The 16612-nt window shown below is 44.2% G+C and overlaps 1 long non-coding RNA gene across 2 annotated transcripts; it reads right to left on the bottom strand.

The window, feature by feature from the left end:
- Positions 1 to 1362: 1362 nt before the first annotated feature.
- LOC138684597 (uncharacterized) lies at positions 1363 to 8201 on the bottom strand. 2 transcript variants are annotated; one of them, XR_011323848.1, is made up of 3 exons: positions 8097 to 8201; positions 7720 to 7814; positions 1363 to 2898 (listed from the first exon to the last, which is right to left on the bottom strand). It is a non-coding gene; the product is annotated as an uncharacterized lncRNA (long non-coding RNA). The 2 variants fall into 2 exon arrangements; XR_011323847.1 differs by lacking the exon at positions 7720 to 7814.
- Positions 8202 to 16612: the final 8411 nt, after the last annotated feature.

Raw genomic sequence — 16612 nt, 5'->3', positions numbered from 1 at the left:
CAGCCCCGGCGGCGGCGGGCGGGGATGAAGTCCGCGCCGGCTCCGCGGGTGGTGGGCGCCCCTCTGCAGACCGCCGCGCTGCCGCCAAGCCCCTCCACGGCCGTGCGGGCACCGACACCGAGCAACCCGCTTAAAAACCCCAGGGCGCTGGCGCAATCACGCCAAAGCACGGAAGGATTTTAAAACACTAAGTTGAGGGAATTCTGTGGGCTGGCAGCCTGGCCTGCGTCTCCCAGGTGTGTCACGGACGGTGGAAAAGTGCCATTCTGCTGGTGGTCCTACCCCCCCTTCCCAGGCAGGGCTGCCCCTGGAATTAGTGGGGTAAGAGCGAAGCCGTGACGGTGCTTCCTTAGCAAAGCTTGTAGCTTGTTGTGGGAAAATAACGGAAGACTGGCGAGGAGGATTGGAAGCACGCTCAAGCGACTCGCAGCCGAGCTGTCAAAAAGCACATATAGCCTACTAATTGTTGTTTGGTCTTGTGTGTTGGACGGGTAGAACATCTGTGTTTAGGTAACATAGGCCTGTGACAGACTGTCGAACGTGCTTGAGATTCCTGCCCTGCTGCAGGAAAGATCAAAGCACGGTGGTAAATTACGCCTGTGCGAATCCCTGAAATACAGGCAAACCCAGCAGGTTCAGTAATCCTCTAGCATGGACCGAGCTCCACGGTGTCTGCGTCCCCGCTTGTGTGCCTCTGCCTGGGTGCTGCTTTGGGGATCCCCCGGTTGGCAAGGTAACGAAAATAAATTTACTCTTGGCATTTCTTCCGTGGTTTTGTGGTTGCTCCTGCATCCTGCCTGTGCTGGCTCACACACTCGTCGAGCAATTCTTGACTGGCAAACCAGTAGAAATAAAACTCCATTTCACTATAAAGATAATGTTGGAGGAGATCATGGAATGCTTTGGATTTGCCCCGAATTCCGAAGCCATGAGCATTCATTTTCTTTCACAGTGTCCTCCTAATCCACTCCCAAAGTTGCTGCTACTAAGGAGGCTGGAATTGCCTTGTGTAACTGATACACAAGTTAACATTAACCTCATTGTTACTACCTGTAGTTAATGCCCTGATGGTGGTGGGGGAAGCAGCATTAGGAGGAAGGACTCAAATCTGTGTATTCAACCACTGATGCACATAGAAGCTAAACTTCCTACCAAGCAGCTGACTTTTTCATATTTTATTATTTGAGACTTGTATCATTCTCCAGAGGAAATAACGAAGAAAATTCTACCCGGAATTCTGTATGCCTAGCCTGACCCTAAGAATAATTTATTTACTGCCATCTATCTTGGCTTCCTACCAAATCCCACATTTTATCATCAAAACGTAGCACTAAAAAAGTACTCAAATGTTTCCCTATATGGTTGCTTTGGGGCTCTTCTTTATTTCATACATACATCTGCACAGAATGGGAACTCCAAGATAAAAGCTAACTTGGCATGGAGGAACATTTCTAACTATGCCGTATCCCTACTTGTAAAGCCACTATAGTAAATTAAATTAAAAATACTTTAAGTATGACCTTTATATAACCTCTGTTCTTAGCTTGTCCTTATAAAACTTTCAGGGGTGTTGGGGATTTTTTTGTGCATAGAGAGAAAAACCACTTGGCACTGCATTTATAATTTTGACTAGATTACATGCATAAGCCAAATATTGTATTTTCAAGATTCATATTAAAAAATAACACTAAAATTCTAGTAAAATGAAACATGCATATTGATTAAACAAATATTTGAGCGACCAAAGGAAAATCCCAAACAATGTGGTCTGGACTATCTCACTGGTAACCTTGAGACACCTTGTCCTTTAATACCAGAAAGTAAGCAAGCTATAGAGCAAACCCTTGTATGTACACCTTGTAAGTGTACGTGGAAGGTAAAAGCATCTGCTTCGTGAAGGTTATCTGACCAAGGACCTGCCCTTTTCAAAGCAAAGGGGATAATAAGTAAAGGGGGATGTGATAAACAAGGACACACAGATGCAAACCTGGTAGACAAGGGACGATGGAGACAATGCCAAAGACCCAAACTCTCCGGTTACTGATTGATGGGCCATTGAAGAGCTCCAGGCGCAGCTTTGGAGAGGGCCACCTGGACTTTGTAACTGACAAGGAGGCAAACAAGAGGACCGTGAGGATTTGGGTTATTTGAGGGGGACTTTGCAAAACTTAGGAAGGAATGATTAGGGGAAGGGGATCGGGAAGGAGCAGAGTGGGGATCAGGCACAAAGGGGTGTAAAAGGGGTTGGTCGTGTGTAATGCACACTTGTCTGACTGAGCCTTGTGCCCGATCACCCTCTCTTCTTATAAAACCTTTCTTAACTGTCTCTCTGTGTACTCTCACTCTCCACACAGCATGTGCGGAGGCTGCAAGGAGTAAGTGCCAGCTACCGGGGGGATTGGTGTGAGTGCGGGGAGCGAGGGGCTCGGTGCCGGAGGCTGGAGCGGGACCGTGGGTCACAGCCTGTGTGCCTGGGGCTGGCTGCTGGGGGGGTGAGAGTCTGTACCTGTCCCAAACCGTGTGTGTGTGTGTGTGCGTGTGTGTGTGTGTTATTGGCTTGCAAATGTCACGCTGGACCAGCTGGTCTGTACTTAGATCTCCTGCAAGTCCTACAAGTAGGAGTCACAGCTGAAGGCAGCACCTTGTCTGTGGCCATTTGCGTAGCCGTCCCCGTCAGTGTCCTGTGCCTGCAAATGGGAAAGCAGCAGCCACATCCATCAGCCTGGGATGGGCATAACAAGCTGGGCTCCAGGAGCCGAGCAGGAGGAACCCCAGGCCCTGGAGCTGCTGGAGGCAGTAGCTGCTTCTAGCACGCCCCAGCACAGCTCTCATCTCTGTAAAGAGAAATTAACAGCATGTCTTCTTTTGCTTTCCCATCAATGGCTTTAATCTGGATAGCTGCAGAAGAAAAAGGAAGGAAGAATGAGAAGGTGAACACTAATTACTTCAGAGCGGTTTCCTGTATAATTATTAATTTCCCTTCAAAAAGCCTGATGGGAAAGATCAGGAAACATCAGGCTTCATATCATACTCCTGATTTATAGCCAACTGTGTTGGATCTGTGTGGCAAGGTTTTAGTAGCAGGGGGTTACAGGGGTGGCTTCTGTGAGAAGCTGCTGGAAGCTTCCCCTGTGTCCAATAGAGCCAATGCCAGCCGGCTCCAAGATGGACCCGCCGCTGGCTAAGGCCGAGCCCATCAGTGACAGTGGTAGCGCCTCGGGGAGAACAGATTTAAGAAGGGGAAAAAAAAAGTTGCAGGGCACACAGAAACTGCAGTGGAAGAGAGGAGTGAGAATATGTGAGAGAAACAACCGTGCAGACCCCCAGGTCAGTGAAAAAGGAGGGGCAGGAGGTGCTCCAGGTGCCAGAGCAGAGATTCCCCTGCAGCCTGTGGGCAAGACCATGGTGAGGCAGGCTGTCCCCCTGCAGCCCATGGAGGTCCACAGTGGAGCAGATATCCATCTGCAGCCGATGGAGAACCTCATGCTGGAGCAGGTGGGTACCCAAAGGAGGCTGTGACCCGGTGGGAAGCCTGCACTGGAGCAGGCTCCTGGCAAGACCTGTGGACCCATGGAGAGAGGAGCCCACGCTGGAGCAGGTTTTCTGGCAGGACTTGTGACCCCGTGGGGGACCCACACTGGAGCAGTGTGCTCCTGAAGGACTGCAGCCCATGGAAGGGACTCACATTGGAGAAGTTTGTGGAGGACTGTCTCCCCTTGGGAGGGACCCCCATGCTGGAGCAGGGGAAGAGTGTGAAGAGTCCTCCCCTGAGGAGGAAGGAGCGGAAGAGACAATGTGTGATGAACTGACCCCAACTCCCATTCCCCGCCCTCCTGTGCCACTGGCAGGGAACAAGGTAGAGAAAATTGGGAGTGAAGTTGAGTATGGGGAGAAGGGGGGGGGGGGGGAAGTATTTTAAGATTTGGCTTTTTTTCTCATTGACTGGTAATAAATCAGATTAATTTTCCTGAGTTGGGTCTGTTTTGCCCGTGATGGTAATTGGTGAATGAACTCTCCCTGTCCTTATATTGACCCATGAGCCTTTTGTTATATTTTCTCTCTCCTGTCCAGCTGAGGAGGGGGAGTGATAGAGCGGCTTTGGTGGGCACCTGGCACCCACCAGGGTCAACCCACCACACTGACTCTAGAAGTCCAGAGAAGTATAAATCACAGGCAGAGTTTAGAGAAATAATGAGGTCCTATCTGCTCCTTTCTATTTTTATTTCTGTGGCATACTACGTACTCTGCAGATAGAAGACCTAGTCCCTGCCTTGCAGCAATTACAGCCTTCAGCTTTCATCAGCAACAGACTGCACAGGCACAAGCACTGCTGTGGACTTGTGTTGAGCCTCACCAGCTCTGGGGAGACCCACCGACGGATCCCATCTCACTCCCCTCGCTACCAGCTGTGGAGGTAAAGACATAGCCTCAAACTGAATTAAAACAAAAAGATGCAAGGCTCAGTAAAAGCAGAGGTGGTCACAACACAGATTACAGCATGAGGTCACTGGGCTCCAATGCACATGAATCCTTTTTTCTTGCAGGCAAATGGATTTTGAGAAGTCAAGCGTGCAGCTTTCTCTGCAAAATCTCATGCAGAGGAGAATTTGCTTTCCTGCCTCGGCTCTGAGCGAGCTCTGTGGAAGGATGGCTGGTGGGACACTGGCACCCGGAGGCAGTTACTGTCGGAGGCGGTTGCTGGCACCATGTTGATCTCCTCCTTCCAGTCCTGACCACCAACACACACAGCGCCCCGCTGCTGTGAGTCCCTCTGCTAACAGTGATGCCGAACGGCCTTCAGCAGCCACCACTTAGCAGAAGGAAACCCACTTACTGGTACTGTTAAGCAAACATTTAATGGCCTTAGAAGTATGCTGTCAAGTGTGTATCAAGAGAGAAATTCAACAGAAATTAAGCGCTCGCAAGTATACAAAACTCAGCATTTACTAATTTGTTTCAGAGCCTGAGTATTGCCACAGTTACAGACCCATAGCCACAACTCAGTAGTTGAGTCTCCGTGCCATTCACTTTGCCTTATAAAACAAGAAACGACAAACACTTCTTACAGAGATGGCTGTGAATCCACCATATCTGATCTTACACCCAGAATGGTGGAAGATCATTTAAGATGCACCAGGTACAACTTCTGAACTGGATGACACCTGAGTTTTGTCAAGGTTCCTAGAGGTACAAGACACACTCTGGATTATCATCCTTATGCATCAAACCTTGAACAGGACTAGTATCGCTGCCTTGCTCAAAAAGTGATATAAACTCAAGTGAATCAACAGCCTACTCACAAGCACTTGTTTTAGCTGTGCTGAAAAAAGAGATAAACTTTTCAGTGGGATCCATGATATGGTTAGAGATTTTTTCCAAGGGAACACTTGATTCTGAAATTAAACACTGCACAAGGGTCAAAACCTGACACACCCTTGCTCAGACACAGGTTGGCGTGTAGGCTGCATGATGTATCCAGAAGAGAAATGCAGACTCATGGCTCCCACCTGCCCCTCCTTACCACAGCAGAGCTGCAAGTCGCTAAACTCATTTTCTACAGCCACTCATTCCACGCAGCGCACCCCGAGAGCCACGCTAGCCCGCTGGGAAGGACCCAGCCCAGCTTCGGTTCATTGCCAATTCTTCTCTGTCCTGCAAGCTGTTAAAAAACACCAGTATATTTTGTGTCCTGCTTTTACTCTGTACTCCTCCATGTGTCCCTCGTGATCTTCTTACTCCAGGGGACAACTTCTCCCTCCTGCCAGAGGATGCTCAGATCCATTTGGCATTTTCTTGTGCTTTCTAGAGCTCTCTAAAATTGGTTACTAGTACTCCTCTTCCCAGCCTTTTTAGTACCTATCTGAGTAAGATTGCTTGAGGTGGCTTGGAAGCTGCCTATCATTCCTACCTTCTGTCTGTACTTGCAGTCCATAGAGATGGTGGAGCATAGGTCAGTTTGCCTTGGATAATTCAATTACACTGTTGCCCAGCATTGCCTACAGCACATACACCAAAAAGCAGCTCAAGGGAACCACATCTTCTGCTTGTAGGATTAGCCACGTGTTCCAGAGTGAGTGAAGAAGTTAATTGTTTTGTATTTGGCCAGGTTAAGACAAGATAAGAAAAGGGTTAAACATTGTCCAGAAACCAAGGTCTGGGTATTGTCCTTGGGCACAGGGCGGTAACAACATTGGGAAATTGACTGTGATTGTAGTAAAGAGTCATTTTAAGAGTCCAAGTTGTTGTTCGGCTTGCTTCATAGCCTATGTTTCAGGATGGCTGCAAATGATTCAAGTATTCAGGGCTACAGAAATATTTAATGAAACAAAGTTTAAAAAACACCCGTGCTTTCTAAAAAAAGTAACCCTCCAATAAATGTCTGACACCATCTCTCTGCCACATAGACTGGCCAACGTGCAATAAAATAGGACTGCTGCCACAATTCAAAATGGGTTCAAGAGCTCATTCATTCTCCTGGTTCATGTAAAAAAGATCAGAGTGAGAACAGTATTTTTCTCCAGCATGTTACAACTCAGAATACATCTTAGAAGCCTATAAGAGAGCCATCGCAGTGACACAGCTTGGTGTGCAACCACTTGCATAAAGCTAGTTAAATTCTCATGTTTCAGTACCAAACAATGGACAACAAATGATTTTCTTTTTTTTTTCTTTCTTTCTTTCTTTTTAAGTTCTCTTTGACCTTTAAAAAATTGTTGAGAGAAATGCCTGGACCTTTTTAGCTCACTTCTGGGATATTTTGTCATAATTTGCCTCTAATCTCTTAGACAACTGATATACTTACACATTCTCTTTCGTGATGGTAAACTGCATTTGCAACTCTATCTCCCTTGGGTCATGGCTTCATAATTCTGTTTTAAAGTTGCTAATTTAAAAAAACATATCATTAAAATATTTTGATATGTTGCCCGTGTAAATCAGAAAAGCCAAGAGCTCAAATGTTCTCCAAGAAAAACTTGCCTTACTGCCTCCTTCCTTTTCCCCTTTTCCCACTTGAAAGCCTCTCAGTTTTGCTGTGAAGATATAGGACTCAGAAAAAGGCTGGTGAGCTCCGAACTACAGTGAGATCCAGCTCTTTCTTTTTCCTTCTGGCCTTTCCATTCATGCTAGCCTCGCAGATTAATTTTAACATTTTGGATGAGAAGAAACCATCTGTGCTACATTCACTAGAAACCTCAAAAGTAGGTTAGGCGATTATCTAATTATTTGCCTGGCAGCAGATTTGCAATTTGGTAACATGTACTGGAAGTCTTTCTTCAGTGTCAGATACAATATGCTACCCATGGGTGCAGTCTCCTCAGAGGCATATCTGCTCCAGCCATAGAGCACCTCCTTCCAAAAGTAGGTGCCCCGTCATGTCCCCAGCAATGTTTCCTTCCATATGTCTCTTCCATTTCTCCTCAGGTGGCTCTTTTGAGTCCCCTCCCTTTCTCTCTCCTTGCCCCTGCTCTTCTCTCCTAAGCCCACTTGCACATGGTTGCCACAGGCTCCCCTCACTGAAGTTTTGCTGTGCAGAAGATACTTACACTGGATTTAGTGCCATCTGCCACTGGCTGTGACCAGCACAGGGCTCAGCATTCTCCCATACAGGGCAACCCTGCAGCCCCCAGCTACGATAAACCTGCAATTCATGCCAAATATGTTCCACCCCTAGAACTAGATGATGGGGTCTGCACTTTTACAAATTGAACATATGCTTACCACAGAGTCCATCCCTCCTCCCTGCTGACTAGGCTACAGGGGTTAACACCCTAACAGACTGAACAGGTATCTAATACAAACTTCACCTCTTGCCCCTGCAAAATACAAACCCAAGGATATAATGTCTGTTTAAGTCATTTACTATATTTTAAAAAACAAGCAAATCATTCATATGGTGTAAGCAACAATTAAAACTACTACCGAAGGTACCAACAGGCTCATGAATCCTATAGCAGTAGGGCTTCATCCAGACCTGAAGAGAGCAGTAAACAGTGTTCACTTAATGCAGTATGGGAATTTCCTTCTTTGGGGAGTAAAATTATGCATCACACAGATTTGATCTCTTGCTCCAATTCCTCCAGCAGCTGAGTTCTGACCTTTTCCCTGTACAAGTCTTTGCCTCATGGTGCCAGATCTCCAAAGGACCTTCTGCCCCACTCTGCCATGGCCTCTCCCTTGGCTTTCTGGAAGATCTGTAAGTCCCAGCCTGTAGGGTGAGAGCATGGAGAGTTTTCAGCCTTTCTTGACACTTTTTTCAAGGTCAACCAACAATACAGGATTTTCTGTATTATTCTTGGCCATGCTGCTAATGGAGTTGTTCCTCCTGCGAGCTCCCCCAGTCTGATATATATAGATCCCACTTTGACCAACAGGCTGCCCCAGCAGCTCATCAGGTGTTAGCCCAGAGGGGTTTGTAACTGTGTCTAGCTGTCAGGGCTTTTGGGCCATGGCATTAGTGTTCACTCCTGTTTCAGGGTCCCTTACATGTAAGGGGTCCTCTGGCAATCAAAGCAACTGCAACTCCTTCCCAGCCCCTTCACTGGGGCATCTCATTTGTGGGATTGGCAGAGCTGGACCATTCCTCCACATTTCCCTCTATCAGCAGACCCCAAAGCCCTCCTCCCTTGTGCAGGGCAGTATTTAGAAGGGGCATAGGCCCTAGACTCCCCTGAGCTCTGCTCTGCTCTTTTGAGCCACCACCCATTAGCTGACCATCAGCCCAATTCCCCCATACTACAAAGGGGTCTTGGTCCCTCCAGAGCCACACCAGGAGCATACGGCAAGCCCCAGGCCCCCCATGGCAGCAGAGCACACTGATCTCCTGGGGTTTCACAGCAGCACCAGAGGTTTGGGGTCGGTGCATAACTGCCTCCTTTGGCCGCTCCTTCCTTCTTATGTGTGTTCCTCAGCCTCGCGTGGGTCACCTGCTCAATTCACTGGGCAGTTTCTAATAAAAGCACACAGGGGCACCAGGGAAAGCAATGCCCTGGAGCAACTACTTAAAACAAAAATAAGGGGTACTAATTAGCCAGCCAGCCACGACACAAGAGTGTCTGTAGATAGCAGGTCCTGCAGTCACTAACCTCCAGAAACCCTGGCTGTGGCTCATAATGAAGGTTTTCTCCCTTGGGGTTAGACAGGAACAATCGCAAGTCTCAGCTGCTGCCTAGTGACATTGCTAAAGTAGACGTCACAGCGGGTCTGAAAATTTCAAGTGTCCTGTAGCTCTGTCTGGCTTCAGTGTTCATCATGGGGAGACACATACATGTTCTCCTTCTTAAACACCCAAACACAGAAGGTATAGACCAAAGAAATTCATGCAGCATAAGCGAACCTTACCACAAGGTACACAAGAACTATTTTGTTACAGAAGCAGGTTGGACTGATCTAGATATCGATTAAAAGGCACAAGTTTACTAATTTTGAGCATTTGGGTTACTCATGACAGTCATTTTTGGTTAGTAATAATTTGAAAGTTCAGTGGAAATTTTAACTGAAGATAACTGATGTTAGTAAAAATGCTTACAAGATGAATACATGAAAGTAAAGTATATAAAGTCAAACAGTCTGAAAAGTACATCTAATGATAGAGCATGTTGAGTTAAAAGCATGTTTATTCTTTGAAACTTTCTACCCTGCAGCATTTCTATACCACTAACCAGTACCTTAGCAATAAAGAACATCAATTCCCTCTCCTTTTGCCTTGGGAAGTCTGTGAATTTCTGTAATAACTTTAGTTCTCCCAGCTGAACAGAGCCAGTGAACCTCATGCCCCACTTACATCCAGGGGGGTGGAAGAGCTTTGGCTTTTCCCCTCTGCGGGCTCAGTGTGCCTGAAGATACTGAGAAGTAGAGACAGCACCACTAAATCTTGGCAGCTTGGTTCCAACCTTATCAACCAAATTTGTAAGAACAGGTGTCTTGTATCCAGCTCAAACTCATCCTCTCTTCCTCCATAAGGCTAATGAGCCCTTTAGCACCTCGCATCCTAGTAACTTCTACTCTACAATGCAGTCTTCTCCAAGTCTTTTTGATAAATTAATTCTCTACGTATCAGACACTGCCTCCAGCCCTTTAAGTGTGCTTACTGCTTCTCTCGCTAGCGTGGGGAATCTAGCCAGTTTTGTAAAAACCTTTAAAACTGCAGTCATCAGACACGACAGTATTTATTTAATCGATGAACGCAGTATTGGGATTGTATCCCCTGTTCCTCTTCACTATTCAGATTCAAACTTCCCGGAATTTACACTTGAGCTTTCACCACAGCAACCCAGTGGAAGGTCATGCTCGGAGATTTTTTGCTTTTTTGGCCTGAATGCTTATGCCGGACACAGTATTAAACCGACTGGTACAGATGGGTACATTTTATCCATAGTCTGTAGCCAATTATAGAACATGAAATACAGCATACGAGGATGGGATGGAGCTGTTGGATAAAGAGGTTGCTGTGTTGCCAGCAGTGTCTTACTGCTTGCCAGATTGCTTGAGCAAAGGAAATCTTGGTGACAGTTTTTAATGCTGTGTTGAATTTGCGGTCAGGGAGGTCACAGGTCTCTGATTGATAGGAGAGGCAGACCTTCTAAGAAAAGCTAATATACATCAAATAGTATTTGCTTCCTTTTAGTTCCATTAGTTAGATTAGTTAATGTTTAACTTATGGATTCATTTGAGTATGGCTCAACACTGGGAATGTTGCCAGATTTTATTCCCTTTTTCATTATGCAATTATGGGTTTTCCCCCCTTTTTTTTAAAAGCTCACTGTTTTTTTTAATGTAGAAGAATGTAGATATTCCTCCCCCCCCCTCCAGTTTTGCTCATCAAGCATGTTTTGTTTACATATTTGTTTGGATTTTTTTTTTTTTTTACTTCTCTCTAGTAGAAGTCATGATCATTTTGTCTTTTATTAACAATCTCAGTCTAGTGATAAATCATTGTCTTCCATCCTATTGAGAACCAACACTGTTTTTTAAGTACAGTCAAGAGGAATTAAAACAACACATCTTCCATAACTGTAATTTATTACTACCTGTAAGTTACAGAGCGAACACTTCCCAGCTTCATCTTTTTAGATGCTGGTCAGGTTTCAAGCAGCAACTCACCACTTGGGAGCCTTCTTAGATATTCCCCTGGTCCATTTTGTTCTTTAGCACATTAAGCATTAAAAACCTGAGCTTTGAGTTATCACCAACTTTAAAGCCACTGAATAGCATCACCATCAATACTCTGAGTATCTGTGGAATTATTCCTCTTTTCCTGCTCTCTTCCAAGTTTGCTGGACTCTTGAGCAAATGCCAGGGCATGCCATCCAGTTCTTCTCACCGGTGTTCACCGCAGGCAGAGGTTTGCCACAGAGCTTTACAGAAACTTCCAGTCTCACACACATTCTTTTTTTTCTATGCTCAACTTTCTCTTAGTGTCACATCCTCTGCCAATTTACCCATCTACTGCTTAATATGGAGTCACCAATGGAGATTACTTGCTTGCCAGCCAAGCCTGAAGAACATGCCACAGTAGCTGGTGGCTTTATATTGTGAAAATGCCAGCTGGGTTTGCCCCCTTCAGCAGTCTGTCTTGAATCCCCTTGATGGTTGACTTGCTGAGCACGGTAGCGATTCAAACACAGTTGGCCAATATTTGCCTTTTTCTGTAGCCCAAGCAGAGGCAAACTGCAAATACTGTACATGCAATGTAACACCTTTCATATACACTATATACATATTACAGGTCCATGGTATGTCCTTCATGAAGTACAGAGATACAGAACAGATGGATTTTACTTCATGAGCAAGGAAAACACTTCTTTTGGGTGCTGGTAGTGCAGAAAATTTAAATGGATGAAGTTTGTCCCAATTTATAAATCTTTTGTATGTATTGGGAAATGCAGCTAGGAAAATTAGATTAAAAGCTACATCAGATGGAGCCACCAGTACTGGGTGTATGCGTGCGTGGGACTGAAGCTCTCTAGTACTGTATATTTTATACTGTCTCTTCTATCTAAGACAGATCAAGGCTGCTAATGTTCTTCTAATTAAAGAAACCAAAGATACTCTTGGCTTCTCTTCACCACAGGCTCCTCCAAGTGTGCAAAATGTCCCCTTAGGATCCCTCATGGCAGAAGTAAGATTGATAGTTTAAATAATAAGCCTAACCTTTAATCCTCCACTTTATAGCAAATAGCATCACAAACAACAATATAATTCTCCTGAGATAGCATTATTTGGCAACTGATTGCAAAGTAAACACCACTCAGAAAAGCATGTTGTGCACTCATACTGCTTTCTGCTGTCTGTCTCTATATAGGTTATCAGTATAAAGTATATTCCTGTACTGTGACTATAAAACATTTTATAGGCATGCACATCTGAATGTGTTTGATTACAGTCTGAAGGAACTTTGGGAAATCCTGATTGACCCAATGCTGCAGAGATCTCCCAACTCACATTGGTATTCAGTAATGGACTGGTAAAAGCACAGAGAAAGTTTAATTGCAATAACACACAATTCTAATTCATCATCTCTGTTGCAACTCATTTAACGTCAAACATGTATGTACAAACCTTTGCAACACAAGTGGCTTAGGCATGGCATATGGAAACCCCGTCTCTGCAGAGCAGAATGATACACATTTGTCACTTTGGAGAGCAGCACCTCCTATTTTGTACTAACTCAGCATCTCATTCAGTTGTGATTTATGCTGTCCTCCTGCTAGAGCTCAGATAACATGCAATGACTTGGGTTTTCAAGTGCTGAATTCAGCCTGAGGTTTATAATGAGTGTACATCAGTGCACTCTCAGTTTGTGAACTGACGAAAATTTGGACAATGTTTTAACTGATTCTGAATCTGAAAGTGCTCTGAAATGAAGTCAAACTTGTTGGGGCGAGTCAGTAGGTATGTAACAGTACAGTGCCCTTACTACACATTCTGCAGCCTCCTCACACGCTCTTGTACTGAGGTACATAACACTGTTTGCTCAGCTTCTCAGCATCCAACTTTCTTTTCAACTCTAACAAAAAATCCTGATCACCAACATGACATTCTCCAAAACCAAACTTATTTTGAAAAATGCACATCTGCGTCTTTTCCCCTTCCCCTTTGATGTTTAGTGTATATAAGCCCTTAAACCACTTAACTGCCACACAGGGCACCTTAATACTTGCAAGCTAGTCAGCACCCCTTGCTGAGAGTTTTTACCATGCCGAGGGAGATGTCCTTAAAGCCTTAGCAGAACGCCCTGTTGATAGCTAATTTGGAGCAGGGATGAGCCACTGGTTTGCCATGCCTACAGAACACAATTTGCAATTAAGAATTCTTTCCCCAGTTAACCTGTCAAAATACCTTCGAGGTGGACCTCTCTAGAAATATTTGGAACAATTAAGTCTAAAGAGTTTAAAGTCTCCAACTGTATCATGTCTTCCATAAAAGTAGCAACACGAAGCAGAAGTAAAACACTTTTTGAAAGACAGTGTATGGTAATCTCAAGAGATGTCAGCATTACATTAAGTCTTTACATAAGAAAATGTGTTCCAGCACGATGTTCTCTGGCAGCACAGAGTGATGAATCCCAGTGGCACACTAGCACAAAGTAAAGATTTTTAATGATGGAATTATTAATGCAAAATGAAGCACTTGCAATCCTGCTTCCACATGCTCACCTTGTGCTGCACGACAAGACATCCTGCCTGGAAGCAAGCAGGCAAAAAAGCTATTTTCTGATGTGACACACCCAACTTCTGACCTCAAGTTTCCCATAGCCTAGGACTTAGATGATGTGACTACAGAAATTCAAACCACATGGAAATCCTTGAATATGTAAAACCTGCCCCTCTCAGTCACCAACATGCCAGACCTGGAACCCGTCAATTATGTGTCTCTGTCACAGTCTACAAAGTACTTTTTATATTCAAGGCAGTAAAAAATGAAGTGCTTTAATCATTACAAAACTGATCACTGAATCTGCTGTTCTGCATGCCTACAAAGGACTTGCAGTAAGAGACACACTCCAGAAACACCATAAAGAAGTTCCAAGGTTAACAGCAGGATGCATGACTTGGATGACTTTGAACCACATCTCTGGAGTATATGAATATAAAATAGCACAATATTGATTTTCCAGCTCAGTTCTACCACGTGCTAAGCATCCTGAGCCCACTCCAGGAAAGCACTTAAATACATTTTACTACTACTACTGTTCAAAAGTGTTCAATCCCTAGGTCAAATCTAAGTAACATTATTTTTGCTTATTAAAAGGCAAGTTTTCTTTTCTTTCTTTCTTTTTTTTTTTTTTTAATTAAATCATTACATTAGTTCAGAGCAGACAGCTTTTTGAATCTCTGTCCCTGGAACCTGCAGAAAAGAATTCCACCAAAAAGGAAGAAAATATTTAAAATCTTTATTATGATTAAGACTTTTAAGTTTTAAAAATAGTCAGTCAAGCATGACTGTGACAGAAAAAAAAAAGGAAGTTATCTATGAGGGGGGGAAAAACCCACGTTAAAATAAACTGTGAAAGTCTCATGCTTAAAGTAATGCCAGTATTAACCCTACTGTACACAGCCCATAGACACAACTTACAGCAGAAATACTGGAGAGCCAGCTCGAGTAAGAATCTCAGATTTGGTTCTTGAAGTGGCTACTCAGACCCTGCTGGCAAGCACAGAGGAAGAGATTTAGCTGAAAAAGTTTCAAAGACCTTGAAAAACTCTAGCTTTCCAGCCAAACTAAAGGCCAGTGTAACTAAGACACAAAACTGGAACGAAATAGTTCAAGTCAAATGAAAGATGATGCTGGCATGGCAGGGTTACTTTTAACAGGTCACTTGAAATAAGCACCTGAGGTAGCTGCTCCATCCTAAACTGTCCCTGGCAAAACTCAGTTAGGCCAGGACCACAGCCTTTGTTTCACTGAATTTCTAGGGTTCCCCTTCCCCTCCCCGAAAAGTAAAAACTGATGGATCACATTCTTTTGTAATTCAGAAGTATCTAAACTCTTGGTGGTTATGAAAAGGACGCTGTTTCACACTGCATTAGTCTAAAGCAGTACAATCTTTGAAGGAGAACACATGGACCTCCCCAACTCTCAACCAAAACTCTGCAGAAAACCACCTTGAAAAGTCCATACAGGATTTGACTGACAGAAAATACAGCTATTGAGATCTGTTTTATGCATACCACAGAACCCTCCCACACACACATGGAAAGCCAGGTAGCAGTCACATGGAATTTTATAATAGTCTGTTTTCTGTTCGTAATTTTACTACGTTCAAACAATAAAGAAGCAAAAGAAGCATAACCAGCCAGCTTAACTATGGCTTCTTTTTTTTTTTAAAGGAAATCCTTTTTAATTCAAATGTAATTTTTTTTTTGTTTAGTCTGAGATCTCTTCTGATTTCACAGTCCCTCAGTTAAGGCACAACATACATCTCCAAAGTCACTGGGCACAGAGGAGGACTCATCGCTGGGTTGCCTGGCAAAACAGGTGCCTGCATAAGGAACACTTGAGGTCTTCCAACTCTTCCAGACGAGAGTTCCACAAAGTTATCTTAAAAGTTTTCTCCCCCCCCCCACCCCTGAAATTTCGTAAAGATCTGGAAGGGAAGCTTTAAGGAAAAGATTCTGGCTCCAAAAAGTTTTGCCAATTACTTTTTGATGTTGGGATACTTCAAGCTTACAGTCAGGAAGAGATTACCTTGCCAGTCATAGCTTGCCTGTCAGGTTTGAATAAGCAAGATGAGGAACTAAAAGATGAACAAAGAATGAAGAAAACAAAGAGTTCCAGCACGTGCTAGATTCCCCAAATAGCTCAGCTCTCAAGGCATGGATTATTATGGATACACCTATTTCATGCAGCTCTTCTTTTCCCAGGCAAGCACAAGGCAATAGCGGTTGACACTGGTACAAGCATATTTGGAAGCCTTTCAGGATTTGTATGCGTGCAGATCAAACGACAATAAACATGTGAGGGGGGGTCAGAAGAAGGGAGAGCAAATTAAACAGCCTGAGCTCCTCTCAGCCTTTTGTCAGGCAATTCTTTCAGTTTTCAAGGCAATGAAAAGTTTAAGGAAATACCTAATCACAGTGTATACAAATAGGGAATTCAACATAGCTGTTCATTAGCAAACTAATTAGTTTTCCACTTTTAGTTATTTAGTTTGAGCTATAAATAACTTTGAATCAAGATGATTTAACTCTGGCAGACAATCTAGAATCCAGGCTGTAGCTTCTCATAAATTGTAACGACAGCTTCAGCATCATCTCTCCCCCCTTCAGAAAGATGTTGCCTCGTTTCTAGTAACCAGATTATGAACCAGAAGGGGCCATCAAACTAATTTCACATACAACTGCACTCTGCTCACATAAGGTCAGATTGAAACTTCCAACAATGGCAACTTTTTGAGAAAACTAATTCTGTAGTAATTTCAGAAATAACTACAGATACTTTTCATGTACAATGGCTACGTAAGGGTGAAAATGCAAGGTTAGCCATCTTTCACGCTGCCTTCAGAGACTTCTGAGAGCAGAAGCAAAGCTTGTACATCTCCTTGGATACGCACCCAGCCACCTCAGCTCCTGAACAGCAGAGACTATCAGTTGATACAGCTCCTGTTCTTTTA

This window comes from Haliaeetus albicilla, chromosome 3, assembly GCF_947461875.1.
Source record: "Haliaeetus albicilla chromosome 3, bHalAlb1.1, whole genome shotgun sequence".
Lineage (NCBI taxonomy): Eukaryota > Metazoa > Chordata > Aves > Accipitriformes > Accipitridae > Haliaeetus > Haliaeetus albicilla.
The sequence above is the reverse complement of the archived record's forward strand: the minus strand, read 5'-3'. Positions and strand labels throughout refer to the sequence as shown.